This window comes from Thermobia domestica, chromosome 6, assembly GCF_964235325.1.
Source record: "Thermobia domestica chromosome 6, izTheDome1.hap1.1, whole genome shotgun sequence".
Classification (NCBI taxonomy): Eukaryota; Metazoa; Arthropoda; class Insecta; order Zygentoma; family Lepismatidae; genus Thermobia; species Thermobia domestica.
Window position 1 is genome coordinate 219,468,797 of NC_137459.1, and position 19,378 is coordinate 219,488,174.

Genomic DNA, 19,378 nt, shown 5'->3' on the forward strand with positions numbered 1-19,378 from the left:
TATGTAGTTGTAAACAAGTGACTCTGCTGTGGTGGACAAACTTCATGTGCATTGGTTTTCTCGATGTATTCTCGTCTCCTTCTACTTTCTTCATTGCATAACTTCATTAATTATCATTGCCTTCTCCTTTAGCCTCGAAACATAATCGTGCGACATTACACTGAAAAAACTTAAATGTATATATATTAGGGTGGTCCAAAACATGAAAAAACTAAAGTTTCGAATTCAGTAATGGGTCCATTGTTGTTTTTTTTTCTACCAGTCAGATGCATTCATGAGGAAAAAATCACCAATGTAGGACTATATTTAGAGGTCGCTCAATCTTGCACAATATTTAACCGCTTATCTTAAAACCACGAATATATTCGTGCAAGGGAAAAAAATCTGAATGTGATTATAAATTGAAACGATGATTGCTTACGTTGCGCTCTATGCCTCTGAATGCATGGGTGTCCACTAGGTGTGGGTAATGTTCATTTGGCTAGTTTTGACTAGTATTTTGTGTTACACGCCATTACTTATTAACAAAATGATGCTTTTTCTCTGTGAAATAATGGCATTTTTTTGCAAAAAAGAATACAATAATTCGCAATTGATTGAATGGAATATTTACTTATAATGTAAATTTCTGGTCTCGATTTGGGGGTCCGGACCTCCGGATCCCTCCCCCCCTTGGCTACGTGCCTGATCATAACGAAAAATTTATGAATGCAGCATTTGCGGCGATGAAAAGGCATTTATGGTATCTGTATGAATACCTAATTCCTCTTTCACTTTTTGATCCCCACGTGTCAGATTCAACAAAGCAAGCGATAGCCAACAATATGGTAGTCAAACCTGAAAAGAAGAAAGATATGAGAAGAGCAGATGGCAACAATTTCACGACGGCAGCTCAGCTGGAATCCTATGCTACAAGGCGCTCCAACATATTCTTCAATGTACTTCTGAACGATGGTGAAGAACAGGCAAAATCTTTCCTTAAAAAATATCCTTCGTCTTAGATAACAAATGAAGTATACCAAAAATTGAATACAAGTGTTGGAAACCTGGCTGTTGTAAATGATTGTGCTGAAAGAGCTGTTGCCCTTATTCAAGCTTACAACAGTTCTATAACGAAAGATGAGGCCCAGAAACAATATTTGGTTTGTGTTGTTACTCTACACCGTAAGAAAATCAAAGACTTTAAGAAGGCTACACTAAAAAAATATTAAATTATGAACAAAAACATTTTTGGATGTGATTTAATAACGAACAGATGCAGTATGAAAGTGAATATGGAATACGATATAATTTTATTACGTTTAAACGAATATTACCTAGGTACATTAAAAACTGTCAACTTTGAGCGAGTACTTAAACATATGGTAGAGCCTTAATATTTTGCAGTTTTGTTTATTGACGTCATAGGAATAAAGGAAGGAATGAACCAGATTACAATTCGTAAGTTGATTGTTTGGATCACCCTAATATATATATATATATATATATATATATATATATATATATATATATATATATATATATATATATATATATATATATATATATATATATATATATATATATATATATATATATATATATCGTCACGACATTGTCAAGGGCTCTATAATTGTATTTTACATTTATTATTGCAACCGGGTGTTTCTGGCTAACGTATGCGGTCGTCCGGTCATCACCCTTGTTCTTCGCACGCAGAGTCATTCGAAGACCTAAAAACGTACTCTGTACACAAACAGTTTATGATTGTGAACTCGGAAAGCCTGATACTTCTGCTTGTCAAGGTCAAAAAATGGGAGAAAAAGGCATGTGTAGAATGTAAAGAGGGTGTAACAGTGACTGATACTTGTAAGAAACATATTCATTTGTAGTTCTTGCACATTCTGCCTGTAGCGCTACTGTGGCACAACGTAGTCGTAGCTGTATAACTCTTGTACACCGTTTGTAGGTCTATTGGCGTAAGTGACGACCGAAACTATGTTGTCAGCACTGACTGCTGTGCTGCTTTTGATTTTCATTTTTCTCCTTTGTCATTTGTGAAGTGCCAAACCTGTTGTTTTTGCTTGTTACACGCTCTGGAGGGGTTCCTGCGGAGCGAAGTGTTTAAGAAGTTAACTACATATTCTTATTTACGATAGAAATATGATAAGTACTTTGAATTATAATACAGTTTTAAATTGGTTAACTGTTGAAAAAAATACGAAAATAATGTTGAACTTGTAAATGAATATTAGTCGAGGACGTAGCTACTGACAGTGTTGATTTACGATTTTCTCGTGGAAAAATTTCATTACACGAGGTGAAAAGCAGTACTGCAAAAATACTTGTAAATCATATTGAACACGATAGGAGGCCATGTTCATTTCAGATTTTCCAGGGCGGGGGATTGAATAAACGATGGGTGAATATAGTACTGCAAAAATTCTAGTAACTCAGATTGAGCACGCTCGGGGAAATGCCCTAGAGAGAATTTCGAAGATCTAGGCCCCCGAGTCACCTCTATAATCATCACTGACTGCCATTTCAAAAATGTGTTTTATGGTCTTGTGCCCATGTTCCCATCCCTTCCCTCCCCCTCCAACTGGAAACTTGATACTTTTTCTATGCCAATGTTTTGTGCTAGTTTTCTGCCGAAACCTTGAGTTTTGTACTCTCATCGGTTTCGAGTTATTTAATTATTTACGTTTAGGATTTCCTTTCTGCATCGAGGTTATAAGAAACGTGGATTAAGATGAGATGAAATTCGAATACAGTATTCGTTCAAATTTTGTAAGGGACTCCCACCGGGAATCGAACGTGGGACGCCGTGCACGAAAGGCGCGCGTGCTAGTTAGTAGAACAACGGGAAGGGCGTCACTATTTTTAGTCTCTTCACACTTAAGGTGCATTTACATCTTACAAGTTTTGTGTACTTGCAATATAAGAAACAAATATAAATTAAAATTATAATAAAATCTTAACAAAATCCATATAAACGTTTAAGAACATGTTGAAAAGGCCAGAAGTCTCTCACTCTCTCTCCCTTGTACGTCGTGGTGCTATTTAGAAAGTATATGATAAAAGTACTAAAAAAAAACTCTACAGTCGTACCTACAACTTTGGATGGCAAATAGTCAAGTTTTTTCTTAGTGCATAAGTTTACATTAATTAAACTCAAAAGTTGCATTTTAACTTCTTTTTAAATTGTATCAGAAGTGCCACTATTCTTCTTAGCACTAATAAGAACTATGGATTCGCCTTTAATATCCGTCATTTTCGATTACTTTTTAAATATTACCTTTCCCGATTCCTCAGGGATGAATTTGAACAGCATGAAAACAGTCATTATCCATCTCAGCGACTGACCCGAAAACTATGGATTCAAATCGAGTATCGATCACTCCAATTATTTTTAAAATGTCAGCTCTCCCATTTTTAAAATGTCAGCTACTCCTTGGGATGTTAGGGATCCCTTGCATTCCCGAGTATTTCTTTCCAGATTGTAAGGCATATATGTTTCAAGTTTAGTTGGAACTAAAGCAAATGTACATAATTATGTAGAAAAAAATGATTTAAAATTAATGGAAGTGACTCTTGAACTGGAAGTGGCAGAAATCAACGACTTTCGGTCTAAGATGGATCACTGTAGAGCAAAAGACGTTAATAGAAAGCTAGAAGCGGTTTTTGAAAACCGATTGAGCGTCCTAAGAATGCATATCATCTCTATTCCCATCCTTCATCTAAAACTGGAAGTGGTAGCGATTAACTATTTCCTGTTTTTAACGTTGATTGCTATAGAAGAAAAACTGTAATAGATAACAAAACTCTATTTTCCGTAAGCGATTAACCGTCCAAAGAATACATTTCATCTCCATCCTTAACCCATCAGTAAAACCAAAAGTAGTAGACATCAACACTTTCCGGTTTTAACGTTGATCACTGCAGAGCAGAAACCGTAACCCGGTTTTCTACAATCGACTAAGAATACGCTCATCTTCATCCTTTACGCTCTACTGGAACTGGTAGATATCAACCTCTATACGGAAGTAGGTAGCAAGACTCAGTTTTCTGTAATCAATTAAGCACCCCAAGAATATAATTGTGTCACCAATCCAATCACTCTACTAACACCGGAAGTGGTATAAATCTACTATCACTTCCTATTTCATTATTAATTAAGAAAATATTGTGTGAGCCTTCTTAGTGTTTTCGTCAGAGTTTATTCAATACAAGCCTTTGTCTGGGTGAAGGCGTTGCCCTCAGACCCGTAAATTTGTTCGGTCTAACGCTTTTCATCTCAAACCTGCAACAATCAGTGTTTGCTCGGCTTACGGTCTCGTACCATACATATACTGAATTTCAGTTGAAATACCTGGGGGCTTTGCTCCCAGGCGACCGTGTTTGTTCGCCCTATGGCCTTACACTTTATATATCTGGAAGCATACCAATTTCAGTTCAAATACCACCTTTCATGTCTTCAACTTTACGGGATCTCAAGATTAAACATCTTAGTATAATAATAATTGTAATATCCACCTGCATTCTCTTCCAAACCCATTTCTTCTCTTCTAGATCACAATCAAAAGCGCTGAAATATGTATCTATTTATTAGGATTACGCAGTAAGATTTATAATGATATTGTAAAGTTAGTCCGTTCGTCCGTCCGCCCGTTACTCCACACGAAAACTCTTGAACGAAACTAAATTTGAGTTTTGTTTTTTGCAATTGATAGCTAGAGTAATTATCTCGAAAGAGTTCGTTAATAGAGGATCATAAACCAGGAGGCTGTGGATCAGAAACCAGGACTAGTAGAAATCAACCATTTTATTTTCAACGTTGATTCTGTAAACCGGAAAGAGTAATAGATAGCAAGAAACTGGTTCCGGCAGTCGATTTGGCATCCCAAGAATACCTTTCATCTTCATCGTTAATACTTCATTGAAATAGAAAGTGGTAGAAATAAACTAGTTCCCGCTTTAACATTGAACGGTCAAAGACAGTAATATATAGCGAGAAGCAGTTTTGGGAAATCGACTAAAGATCCCAAGAAAACCTTTCACTTCTATCTCTAACACTTTGATAAAACGAGGAGCGGTAGAAATCAAACATTTTCGGTTTACTTTCCATTACTGTGGAGCAAAAGCTGTATTAGATGGCGAGAAGCCTTTTCCGACAATCGACTGAGTATCTCAAGAATACATTTCGTGTATCCATAACACACTAATAAAATCAGAAATGACAGGGTATCTACTAAAATTCCAAAATGAAATTTCATGGCCTTTTCTTTAACAAACCATTAAATTTAGTAACATTCTCAAGAGCGAATTTGAGTGTGACTTAGGCCGAATTTTCACGCACGCGATAGAAGCGTAGTTTGCTTGCGATTTGGTAGCGTCTACAGCTACCCATAGACATTTTTACTGGTCAATTTTGACGTTTTATAGAACAAAATTTCCCGTCTGTACTTATATTTGTACAGATAAAATGAATCGTGACCCAAAAGCAAAATTTCGTGACTTTTTCTTGACGTTCATGGCCGTTTTCTGATTTCGTGACATTTTTCATCATTTTTGTGACTTTCGTGACCAATAGACACCCTAGTAATCCAGTATGACTTGCGGTTTCAAATTCATATACATAGAACATGACCTATAAGAAACAGCGAGAAGAGTTTTTTAATGAGTTAGCGTTCTTAGAGTAGGCACCATCTCTTCTTTTACCCTGTAATCAAACGTAATTATTATAAATCAACTACTTTCGGTTTTAACGTTCATCGTTGTACAGCCTTGTGCAAGAAATATTGACCACCCCTCCTGCTATGAAAGTTGATATTCTTGCAACCTCAATAGGAAATTATAATGCTGTGGCTGTAAATAAACGCCGTAACCGACCAAAGACAATTCACATTTATTTGATTTATTTCTAACTGTTTGTAAAACTACAGGCCTTTTCAAAAAGAGGTGAGTGGCAAAGTTTACTTAAACAACACTGTATATGAGAAACGGCAATAGATAGCGCGATACGATTTTTGTATTCCATTAAGCGTCCCTAGATATATTCCATCTCCACTCCAATCACTAGACTATAACACTAAGTGGTTGATATTTATTTCACCTTCTGGTTTCAATTTTAGTTGAAAAAAAAATTGGGTAGTCCTGTTTACTGTCTTTAAGAGATTTTGTTTTAAGTGAGAAGTCCTAAAGCCAAATTTCATGTTTCTAACTTTCAGAGATTCAGATACCGACATGTAAGTATATGAGTAATAATTGCTATTTTCACACTTTTCCTCCCCTTTATCACTAAGATATAAAAAGAATGCTAAAACACGTGTTAAATTATTTTAAAGTTGAAATTTGGAAATCCAAATACCAAATTTCAAATTCCCAGTCCTCCACGTTTCGGAGATAAGGGTATGTTATTAAAATAACTCTCACCCCACTTCCTTCTATTTTCGTGAATTTTCAAAAACATTTTCTTAGAGGTACCCCACGTCACAAATCCTAAGTAGGTGTAAATTAAAAAGTTTCTAGCTAGTCACTAGAGCAGTGGTTTCTCGGAGGTGCGAGTCTCTGACAGAACTAAATTCGAAGTTACAAATATTACGAATGTTGTAACAAACATTAAATTAAATATCATTTAAACACGAATTAACTTTTGTGTAAGAACTATGGTTTCATTAAGGACAAAACTGGTAAAATATAATATTCCACTGCACTACAATGCTATGCAGGGTTCTTGCTGGAAATAAATATAAATTTCTGAGAATGAAAAATGAAATGAAATCTTTGAGTTTTACGTCCCACGGATATGCCGGTTAGGCTAAAGGAGACGGTAAATTTCTAAGAATATGGCTATTATTCTTTACTATTATTTACTATTATTATATGCAAGCCCGTTCTTCGTACGGGTAGAGTAGGTTTATGGAAAATATTTGAAAGTTATATTTGATCACCCTTTCCACGATACGGCTCAAAAACGTTCAAAAATGTGTTTCATACGATGCAGTATTTATTCTTTGTATGAAATCTAAATTCTCTTCTGCTTTTACGATCCTTTTCTTTTTAAAGTGAGTTGATAAAATAGAAATGCCTCACGTGTTAAATATGTTAGTCACTTTACAAATACAAAACGGCAAGTTAAAAATTTTAGAAATGGCCTTCTAACCTCTTTTGGAAACAGAATTTTCGAAAACGCTGGGGCATGTCCATATGAGAGATTTGTAAGATATTATATTTTTAGCAAATATCTTAGACCTTGACCCCTCTCACTTAGGATACGCATTTCAGTGAAAGTGACATTATGAAACTTTGCTCTAGAATATTTCTAAATATGTTTAGTAATTCTCCTCGAACTGTTCAGTCCTCGAACATTCTATGATGATGAGACCGCGAACGCCGAATGGAATGTCGAGAAAATAAATTAATTAATTAATCCCTCCTTCTCCTTAAAAGGAGAATTTCGAAAACTCAGAAATACGTATTCAATTCTTTTTAGTTCAAAGTTTATATACCAAATTTTACTTTTCGAATTTAAGTGAATTTTACATTTCATGACATTTTCTGAATAAATAGCGGTAAATTTTAATATTATAGAAATCGTCTCTTTTCCCCATCGTTAAGAGGAGAATTTCCGGAAACATGCGTTCAATTATTTTTAGTTAAGAAGTCAAAGCCAAATTTCACACCTCAAACGTAAGCAAATGCAGAAATTTCAATAGGTAGACACTATCCTCCATTCTCCTCTTATTAGAGAATTTTCGGAAAAGCTGAATATATATTGTTTTGTTTTTAGTTGAGTTTCATTTTGAAATTTCTTGTCTCCAATATAAATAATTCTTACATTTGGCATTTTCTATAAATAAATGAAATAAAATACATTTGAAAAATTAATGTTATATGAATTACTCCTTCCTTGTTTAGGTGCGGAATTTTCAAAAAGGATGAGAAACATGTTCAGTTCTTTTCGATGGTTAGATTATATGTCTAGTTTAATTTTCCTTACTTCAGGGATTAGCAAGATACACTATTCTTAAAAAAACGCTATTTACGCCCCTAAGGATACACATTTCCAAACATCCTTCCTTATTCCTTGCTTTCGTCGAAAAGAGTATTCTTGCTAATTATAGTATTATGGTTCGGTCGATAATGAGTAAGTCACTTCTACTGTCTTATATACAGTATAGATTATTAATATTATTGTTATTATTTTTGTTACTATTACTGATGATTTGAGAATACAATGCTGCAACTAAAATTGCAGAAATGGTCAGACAAAGACATGCACTAACGATGTTGGCGTGAAGTATGTGGGGTTTAAGAATGGGGGTGCTTGTTAAAAAGGTTGGAACCATTGCCCTAGAAGATCCCAAAACTTTAATTTAGAAAACACAGCGTCCTGTATCATTCACTACTTTATAACAATACAACGAATAAACTATGAGGACATTGTACTTCTGCTAAATTACTTCGTTGAACAGTACTAAACGATCAGCGAAGGCTAACATGAAATGGAGGCTCCACACAACTAGATCCGCTTCTTCTTTAGTTAACTAAACATTAAACATAATAGCCAAGTACAATTATGGATAAAGTGAGACTATACAAAAAATGAACCTTTCCTTTAACAGTTAAAATAATAACAAAACCTGAACTCAATAATAATAATAATAATAATAATAATAATAATAATAATAATAATAATAATAATAATAATAATAATAATAATTCAATTTCTAAAAAAAATAGTTTTCAATAATACATAGAGGAAACTGCAGTGTGGAAATAAGGAACCATATTAAAATGTATTAGCCACTTCTCAACCCACGGAGGAAGAAAAAAGTTGAAAGTAAGAGATGAAAGCTAAGAGAGAAATAGTAAGCAAAAGAATGCAGTTGGTCGATGATTTGAAAAATGGAATCAAATATTAGGAATTCAAAGAGGAAGCTGAAAATCGACAAACGTGAATGTAGCATTTCGAGGTCAGAACCTAAGAAAACACACATTCACACTCACATCTTCCATTACTCTCAGTACCTGCCAACAAGTAGAATACTTAATAATAATAATAATAATAATAATAATAATAATAATAATAATAATAATAATAATAATAATAATAATAATAATAATAATAAAAGACTACGATAGCTGCTGCGACTAAATTACTGCGCACGATAGCTCTTGAAAGGAAGCAAATTTTTAAATCTTTTTTTCTTTTCAAACTATGGGTAGAGTAATATTTCGGAGGACCTAGTTAATTGAAATGATCCATAAACCGAAACTGGTAGAAATCAACCATTTCCAAGTTTTAACGTTGACCACCAGGATGTTAGGGATGAACCTGAAAGCTATCCTTCGCACCCTTTATCGACTGCCGAAAACTGCTTACTATCTGTTACCATTTCCGCTCTATAGTGATCAACGTTAAAATGGGAAATGACTCATTTATACTATTCCAGTTGGCGAAACACCTCCATTAACGAACTCCCTCGAGAGTAATCACTCTACTGATTTATTGCAAAAAGCAGCATTAAAAAAATCGCATTTATCTAAAGTTATCGGATGAAGTAACAGCCGCACGTATGTATGTAACAATATCGATAATTTCCAATACGCGATCCCAATAAATACTTCATATACACCCGCCACACACACACTAGCATATGCATACACGGAAATATCCCTGGTAGTTTCCACACGCTTACGTCGGAAACTAGAAACAGAGAGAGAGAAAGAGAATCTTATTTACCTTTATACTGAAAGCACCATTACTCACAAAATCAATTAAAAGAGGAAAAAGAAAAAAGTAGTAAATGAAACTTTCAAAGATTGGTACCACTGCTGCGTCTAACACATGAAATTGTTCCATAATGATTGATTCGTAATTTGATGTATATGAGTTTACTAATGGTAGTATAACAAAACGCCTTCAAATTGAGCACAAAATAAAAAGTGAAATTTATTTCTCAAATTTTGTAAATCGAAGTCGGTGGGCATTATGGGAACAGTCTACAATAAGAATATATGCGAATAAATATTAATATACTTCACGCTTAGAATGGGTGGAAGAAAGCTTCGGTTAGTGTTTGGTTTCACAATCATAAAGAGATGAATATATGAATAAAGAGATGAAAATATATGAATATATATATATATATATATATATATATATATATATATATACTCTAATATTTACATTCTTTGGACAAATTCCTATTTCTTATCAAATATGCGGTTAGACTTCGTAACAAATGCCTTTGATAATTAATTTGCTAAATACTTGACCACAATTTTTATAACAATATCCATAACAAAATGATACATGAGCCTTCCGAATATGCCTACAAACAACTATGGCAAATGTAGACGTCTGTCTACAAACTCTACACAACATGAGTACTACTAAATAATTACAGTGTTATATCGGACAAAATATTGTATACTACAGGAATGAAACTGCATCCTCTAACGGGTAGACGACACATATATAACTTTTAAATTGTCCGCACTATCTACGGTCCTGCGAGAACGGACGTCACCCAACTTCCCCCTTAAGAATATAAAATTTTAAAAGGATAGAGAAGGAAAATTCCATTCCCCACGACTGACAATCATGACGACTGAAGTGATGGGTTCAATACTGGACAAGGCTTATTCATATATTAAAAAGAGAATTTATTTTACCTCTAGGAATACTACTAGGAAAACTTCTACGACTACTCGGGAAGTCAAAAGATTTTTGTAACAACTGAAAATTTTATTATAACAAAATCCGAATTTGATATATAGAAAATAATTTACCATTCAACAAGTAACAATTGAATAAATAGAACATCTCCATTAGCAACAACTTCAAAGATTCTTTTCTTCAAAAAAAAATAGTTTTTCAAGTGACAGAAGATTTCGAAGATAGTATTAAATCCAATAATAAATTCAATATAGAAAATAGTAAGGCTTTACAGTAATTTTTTCAAATGTATGAAACTCGAATTTAATGCTAAGCGGTTTCCCGAAGCATAGAAATCAAACATTAAATGGGTCAACACGCATGAATTGCTAACGATACCTATACTGGAAATCTTTAGTTTTCCTTCTTTTTTCTTTAACTGAAGTTTCATGAAAAATATCATTCATTTTAAAGTCTCCACTTGCCTGAAAATTCTCCGTAACAGCAGTATTAAATCACTCAAATCCTGACTAGCAACTTTAATGGATATCTTTGCAAGGAAAACAGGAATCAACATGCTCAACCAAGAGACTCAAGTATATCAGCATAAATCACTCAAGTTACGATACATTAACATTTTGTTTCTTTTCTTTTTTTCCTTTCCTGTTTTTAGAAAGACATATTTTCATAAAATAACACGTAATATTGTCAAAACCTGAATAAATCTCAATAGTCAGGGTCAGTTATAATTTTTAAAGAATCTAATAAAGAATGTTTAACTTTACGGAAAAAGTTTTAAAGTTAAAAAGTTTCTTTCCTTACTATTCTAAACAACCAACATCACTTACCTCCGAAGTAGAACTGCATCGGGCTCTTGGCTTAGAGCAAATACCTTTGCAGCAAGGTGACGTCATCCCAAACGACACGAGGCTTGCCCCATCAATCACCCAAGGTTATTGGTGCACAGTGCTTCCAACTCATATCGAACTAACCAGCTTTGCATTAAGCCGGAGTTTCATCTCACATTTTTTTTCTTTTTACAATAAAATTATTTTATTATGAATCTTGGGTAGGTTACATATTACCCGAAGGTCGGTCAAAAAATTCCTGTCCAAACTAATGCCAAGTTGAATAATAATTCAGTACATTACCAGAATCTTCGATAAATTTTGTTATGCTAAGGCCTTCTTTACAATACTTGTACAATTGACGCTCCAAATTCTTAGAAGAAACATGCACAAAGGATGATGATGAGGTATTTACAATTTGAAAAACGTAAGCTCTCATTTAATCGGACGAGGTATTCCTGCGGGAATAAAAAGAATATACACAACACAATTTTTTTTCGAACAATCATTCCAAAATTTACAAGTACAATATTAATTAATTTATTAACCTCAATTTCCTCATTAATTCATTCGTACGTGTTACCTTTATAGGTCAGACCGATTCATTTGTCTCGATGAAAAATACTTTTTTTTTTTTACAAAAACGAACATGACGTTTTATATGCACTATGGCTTTTCAATATTTTCTAGCCAAACAGTATTTGGTGTAGGTTTAGAAATAATGCGATACAGGTCTTCCCACTGAGGGGCGATCTTCGGATTGAAGTGTTTTTCAGCTGAAAATTTCATGAACCTTTTAACCAAAACCAAATCATCAATATTTACATTAACAAGACTATGCTTTTGACTATAAACCTTCGCACTATGTTTCAAACCGCGTTCAATGTTATTATTTGTGTTAACCAATTTTGCTCTTTATCCTGGTCTTCATCTAGAAGATCTAAATCCTTCAATCACTTTACATCTAATGGATGGTAGAGTTTCCATATCATATAAAGTTCAGACGGACTAGTCCCAGTTTTTTCATTCATACATATGTTAATAGTAAAAGCGATTTTTGATAGTAAATGTGCCCAATTTTTTGAGACTTATTAAAATAAACACGAATTAAATTTTTAAAAGATCTCACCGTACGTTCGATTCTGTTTGCTTGTGGGTTATATGGGGAGAATTTTACACTCTGTATACAATAACTACACAAGAATTTCATGAATTTATTACTGACAAAATAAGAAGCTCCGTCGTGGCGAACTTTACCAGGAAATCCATTTCGAAGAAACAATTCCTATAATTTATTACAGATGATTTTGAGGGTAGTCGTCTTAAAGATTCTAAGAAGGCAAAACGACTATAGGCGTCAATAACAATTAAAATATATTCAAAACCAGAGCTACTATGCAATCTTCCCTCAATATCTATTAACCAGGTATAATTCGGGTTTATTACCTTTTTCGTAAAATAATGACCCATAGATTTTCCATTGGAATCTTTACAGGTTTGACACAAATGACAAGATTGTATAAAATTCTTAATATCAGAGCATAAGGTAGGCCAGGTATATTTTCCAGCGACTTTAGAAGTGGTTTTCCGATATCCCATATGCCCGCCATGAATTGCAGGACAATGAGAATATTGAATGATCGATTGAACTAAAGAAGAAGGAATTACAATTGTGAATCCGTTATTTCCCTTGCCTTTAGTTTGTTTAAACAAAATCTTATTTCTTAATATATACTGAGGAGCTTCTTCCTATCTTTCTAACTTAGTGATAATCTCTCGTAACTCAGGATCTTTCCTCTGATGATCTGTAAGAGGTACACTAAACACAGGATTTTGCCAAAAAATAATGAAAGATAAATTTACTGCTTTACCATTATCTGTTACGACTTCTACTGTATTATCATCTATCGTGTAGAATTGTAGACGGTTTCCAACCCTTGAAAGGGAATCGACAACACAATTTATTTTAGTTCTTACATGAACTATACGAAATTTAAACTTTGAAATTTTCGCTAACATTGTTTCATATCTCCTTTGTCTTTTATGGTTATTAAGTAACCAAGTTAAACTTTTACTATCAGTATATACTACAAAGGGATTTGCCAAATAATATTCAAATTTTTCTAAAGATAAAGAAAGAGCCTTAGGTTCAAGTTCGTAAATATTTTTGCTCCAATCAGATTGTGGAATCGCCCGACTAAACATAGATACTGGTCTAAGATTCCCTTCCGAATCATATTGGCTGAGAACCCCACAGAAATGACACAAAGATCTGTCACAATGTTTAATGAAGTTGGAATTCATGTCAGGTACTTTCAAAATGACCTGACTACAAAAAGCATCTTTTAAATTTTGTAGGGATTCTTCATGAACTTTAGTCCATTTAAACGGCTTTCTATAGATCTTAATTCTTGTAGGGTAGCGATTAATTCTGAGCACCCATAAATAAATTTTGAATAGAAAGAGCAAAATGAACATATTCTGTTAATACCTTTTTCTATTCTTAGGTTTGGGAATGTCCTGTATAGCTTCAATTCTCTCAGGATCAATCGACATAATGCCGTTTCCAAACGAAACCCTAAATATTTTACACTAGTTTGAAATAGACAGGATATTTTTAGAAATAGTTATTCTTCAGTTTCTTAATCGGGATAATACCTCTTCTAATAGAGCTTTATGACTCTCAATATCTTTACTAAATAAAATTATTCATCAAAATATATCTCTAAGTTCTTACAAATTAACCCTTGGAAGACCTTTAACATCAAATTACTTAAAACAAAAGATGAAATTACTAGTCCCTTTGGTACAGATTTATATCGATAGATTTTATTTTTTTGTTACAAAAGCAGTAATATTACGACATTCATCAGACAGAGGAATTTGGTGAAAACAAGATTTACAGTCAAGTTTTGAAAAGATATTATCTGAAATACTAGAGATTATATTCTCCATGTTAGGAGAAGGAGAGCTGTTTACCATTACCCGTTTGTTCACTTCTCCGTACGAAACTACAAGGCGTCTACTTCCATCTGAATTTGTTACTAAGAAGCCGGCCGATGTGAAAGGTGAATAATCTACTTCTTTTATAATATCCTCCTTTAAAAGCTGGGCAATAAAAGAATCTAACTCCGTTTGCCTATGAGGGGGTAATTGGTAAGGTTGTAAACGAATTGGATTTTTATCAGCAAGCTCAATTTTATAAGTAAGGTTCTTAACTCTACCAACTTTATCACCAATAACATATGTATAAGAAGTTAACAAGTTACTTACGTACTCCTGTAATTGAGACTCACATTATAATAACTGTTCAGCATCCGTATAATTACCTTGGAATTCCTCCGGTCTAGTATCCGGTGGATGCAATATGGACTGATCAAACTCGAACTCCACTCCAGGGTCAAACACGGTGGGAACTCCCAGGTCTCGAGTTACTGATGTCGACGGAATAGAACAAAGTTTAGAAATTCCAAGAGTTCTAGGCTAAGGTGAAGCTTTCGGACAACCAAGGTCGCATGGCGACTGCTTACCACTCACCCCACTCCTAGAAGTATATGCAGAACCGAGAGAAGTCTGGGCACATAAAAGTTCATCAGCTCAGATTATGGGAACCACTAATTTCCGAGCTTTTATATTATATAAGTTACTGGCAACATCTACCAAAGTGTTTCGTATGAAAGTCATTTCCAAGCAGGAGGTCAAACTCATTTGAGTCCACAATGAAGAACGATTCCGAAAATTGTTGTCTTCCAATTTTAAAATATAGTCTTACTCTCATATTCACTGTCACTTCAATATTCCTGTGACCAATCGTCTATACATTCACCTTTTTGCCTTAATTATCCATTTTTTCCTAAGTTCATCCTAAAGATGTCGAGTTAGATAACAGCTCGTGCTCACGGTATCAATCAACCACTTAAAACGCATACCCGTTATATAAACAGGAATAGCTAAGATTTTTTTCAATTCACCACTACTTTGATTTACATCTATATTATTATGAGATAAAAACTGAGGTTCTAAATATTTATGAGAAAATTCCGCCTTATCATAAAATTTATGTTTAAATGGTATAGAATGCATAGCTGGAGAAACAAGATTTTTATGCAAATTTATAGGAACACTAGATTGCAACACTATTTGCTGTTTTGTGTTTTTCGCTTCGATAAATGAAGGTGGTTTATGGGGTGGTACCAAGTCCCGTATACTACTACCTTGATTACGTAATTTATAATATTTCCTATACCTATGCAAAGCATCATAATGTTGTGCGGCTAAATACAATTGATTTAAATCGATTATTGTCTACAAACTCATTAAATGAATGATTTTCCCGCATGGGAACTTAGAAAAATAGCCGCATGAATTGTGTTCTGTCAATAGTGGAAATAAATCGCACCACAAAATGTCTACAAACTGTTTGCAAAGGGGAAGCGTCCCAAATAAACGATTGCATTAGCTCTTGCATTTCTCCTTTTGTACGAGAAAGATAAGTCACCAACACAAGGTATAAAGGTAAACCCATACACCTGACAATACTATCAAGTTTTAATAAAAATTGAAATATAGACTCAGTATTGGTACCATCTATTATAGGTAGACTATTAATATCATGCAACGATGATTTATAAATACCTTCCGAGACAAATTTCTCAAAATTTAAATTTAGTGAGTTGCCATATTAGTTGGTCTGTCTCTATATTTATTTTCTAAGCTCGGATTCTCTCCTGCTCTTAAATTTGGCAAAAGGTTCGCAAATTGTGAACTGTGTCCCAACTTATTTTGTAGGTTCACGTTAACATTCAGATCCTCAGGTCGTCTAACTTGACCACCGTTCAAAGCTTCGTGAGGATTAATTTGCATATGGGCAGAAGGCCTTAAATTATCAAACATCGGATTACTAAACTCGTAAGAATATCCAACAAATTCATCCCCACTAGAAAACGAGGAATCTGAAAGTCCATATTTCACATACGTCTCCTTTGACTGTGCCATCCTTACAAGCACACCACAAAATATTGAGCTGAACAAAACCAGAAAATAATTATTATTAATTTACAACCTTTTCAATACTTATTTGCTCATGACACAATAACCTACTGAACCTTATTTTGTTATCCGACCCCGGCAACACTGTATTAAATATTCTGTATCATCACTCGTTTCCTATATTTATAATATCTCAACAAGAAAGGCATATAAAAAAGAAAGCAATGTTTAAATTTAGAGGTTGACTTTGACAAATTAAATACACACATATATATATGGATATAAAGGGGAATACTTTGGCTGAACCCCTAGAGCAGGACCAAGAAGCTAGCATAAATTGACTCTCCAGGGCAGTTCTACTTCGTTTTATTTTATTTAAAATTATATATGTAACGGGTACACGATACATATATAACTTTTTAATTGCCCCACTATCCACAGTTCTGCGGGAACGGCCGTCACCCCACTTCCCCTTAAGAATATAAAATTTTATAAGGATAGAGAAGGAAAATTCCATTCCCCCACGACTGACAATCATGACGACTGAAGTGATGGGTTCAATACTGGACAAGGCTTATTCATATATACAAAAGAGAATTTACTTTACCTCTAGGAATACTACTAGGAAAACTTCTATGACCACTCGTGAAGTCAAAAGATTTTTGTAGCAATTGAAAATTTTATTATAACAAAATCCGAATGTGATATATAGAAAATAATTTACCATTCAACAAGTAACAATTGAATATATAGAATATCTCCCTTAGCAAAAATTCTTTTCTTTAAAAAAAATAGTTTTTCAAGTGACAGAAGATTTCGAAGATAGTACTAAATCCAATAATAAATTCAATACAGAAAATAGTAAGCCTTTACAGTAACTTTCTCAAAGATACGAAACTCAAATTTACTGCTAAGCGGCTTCCCGAAGCATAGAAAAATGGGAGGAAAGAAATCAAAAATTAAATGGGTCAACACGCATGAATTGCTAACGATAGCTATACTGGAATTCTTTAGTTTTCCTTCCTTTTTCTTTAACTGAAATTTTCATGAAAAATATCATTCATTTTAAAGTCTCCACTTGCCTGAAAATTCTCCGTAACAGCAGTATTAAATCACTCAAATCCTGACTAGCAACTTTAATAGATACCTTTGTAAGGAAAACAGGAATCAACATGCTCAACCAACACACTCAAGTATATCAGCATAAATCACTCAAGTTACGATACATTACCATTTTGTTTCTTTTCTTTTTTTCCCCTTCCTGTTTTTAGAAAGACATATTTTCATAAAATAACACGTAATATTGTCAAAACCTGAATAAATTTCAATAGTCAGGGTCAGTTATAATTTTCAAAGAATCTAATAAAGAACGTTTAACTTTACGGAAAAAGTTTTAAATTTAAAAAGTTTCTTTCCTTATTATTCTAAACAACCAACATCACTTACCTCCGAAGTAGAACTGCATCGGGCTCTTGGCTTAGAGCAAACACCTTTGCAGCAACGTGACGTCATCCAAACGACACGAGGCCTGCGCCATCAATCACCCAAGGTTATTTGTGCACAGTGCTTCCAACTCATATCGAACTAACCAGCTTTGCAGTAAGCCGGAGTTTCACCTCACATTTTTTTTCTTTTTACAAAAAATTATTTTTTTTAAACTTGGGTAGGTTACAATTCGGATAACTGAAAAAAGTCACTAGCCTACAAGTTCGGGAAAAACCTAAATTTGAATTCTTGACTAACAGAAGACACTTGTGCTGTGCTGTAAAGTTTTTTAAAAAAAGCATTCGTTATAAAACGGTGAGTGTCGTTTGTAGTGGACAATATTAACGGCTATGTTCGAGAACCTCTCGGAAGCTTTTCATTTTCTATCAATGTGTCTATGCTTTCATCTTCCTGGAAACAAAGAGATTATGTAATTAATGACCATAGAAATAAAAATCAAATCAAAAACATGGAAATCTCATTCTTGTATGGCGATGTCTTTAATAATATTAGTGTTGCTACGTTTTAATTCGAATTAGCATCAATTGAAATAAGAAGATATACACTCCAGTAAAGACAATAAAGAGAATAACGCAATATTTCTCCAATTAATATTGAAACCAGTAGTTGTAGTAGATCTACCACTTAGTGTTTTAGCAGAGAGATTAGAGTGCAAATGAAATATATTCTAGAGACGCTTAATCGATTAAGGAAAAACAATGTGAGATTGTTTTTGCTCTATAGTGATGAACGTTAAAACCGGAAAATGGTTTATTTCTATCACTACAAGTAGGTAGATCACATACATTAACGAACTCCTCGAGATATTTATCTAGCAATTGATTGCAGAAAACAATTTGAAAATTATCTTTTGTTGAAGAGTTATCGTGCGGAATAACGAACAAACTAAGCCAGAGGTGTTTACCTTCGCGAGGGTGGCCCTCTCGACGGCATCCTCGCCCTCAAATCATCTCGCCCATAATGACGCGAGGGCGGTGACAAGCTTCGACAGCGAGAGTGAGGTCCAAATGTCACTGCCAGGGCGAGATCGAATACAATTTCCCAACACCAAGGCGAGGGCGATGGGCAACTCTCTTCGCGAGGGTGAGAGCGAAGGAGGGCGACAGCCAATTCACTGCGAGGATGAGGGTGACTGAGGTCGGAGTAAAATCAACACCTATGGTATTAACATTAGATTATTAAATATCCCACTTGCGTGATCGTAATAAAAATCAAATGAAAGACTTGAAGACCTGACTCATGTATGGCGATCTATCGGATAATATTGGGGTTGTCACGTTCTAGAAGGAATTAATATGAACTGAAAAAAGATTATAAAAATAAGGAGATTGAAAGGCAACCAAAAACATTTCCACCTGTTTCATCTATGCAAGGCAAGCAAACAATAAAC

The 19,378-nt window shown here is 34.1% G+C and overlaps 1 protein-coding gene and 1 long non-coding RNA gene across 2 annotated transcripts in view; one reads left to right on the forward strand and one right to left on the reverse strand.

Moving 5' to 3' along the window:
• The window catches only part of LOC145688420 (uncharacterized), a 363,535-nt gene that overhangs the window by 36,567 nt on the left and 307,590 nt on the right, over positions 1-19,378 (forward strand). The window lies entirely within an intron of this gene.
• On the reverse strand, positions 11,671-17,929 carry LOC145687759 (uncharacterized). Its single transcript, XR_014131743.1, has 2 exons — positions 14,823-17,929; positions 11,671-11,951 (listed from the first exon to the last, which is right to left on the reverse strand). It is a non-coding gene; the product is annotated as an uncharacterized LOC145687759 (long non-coding RNA).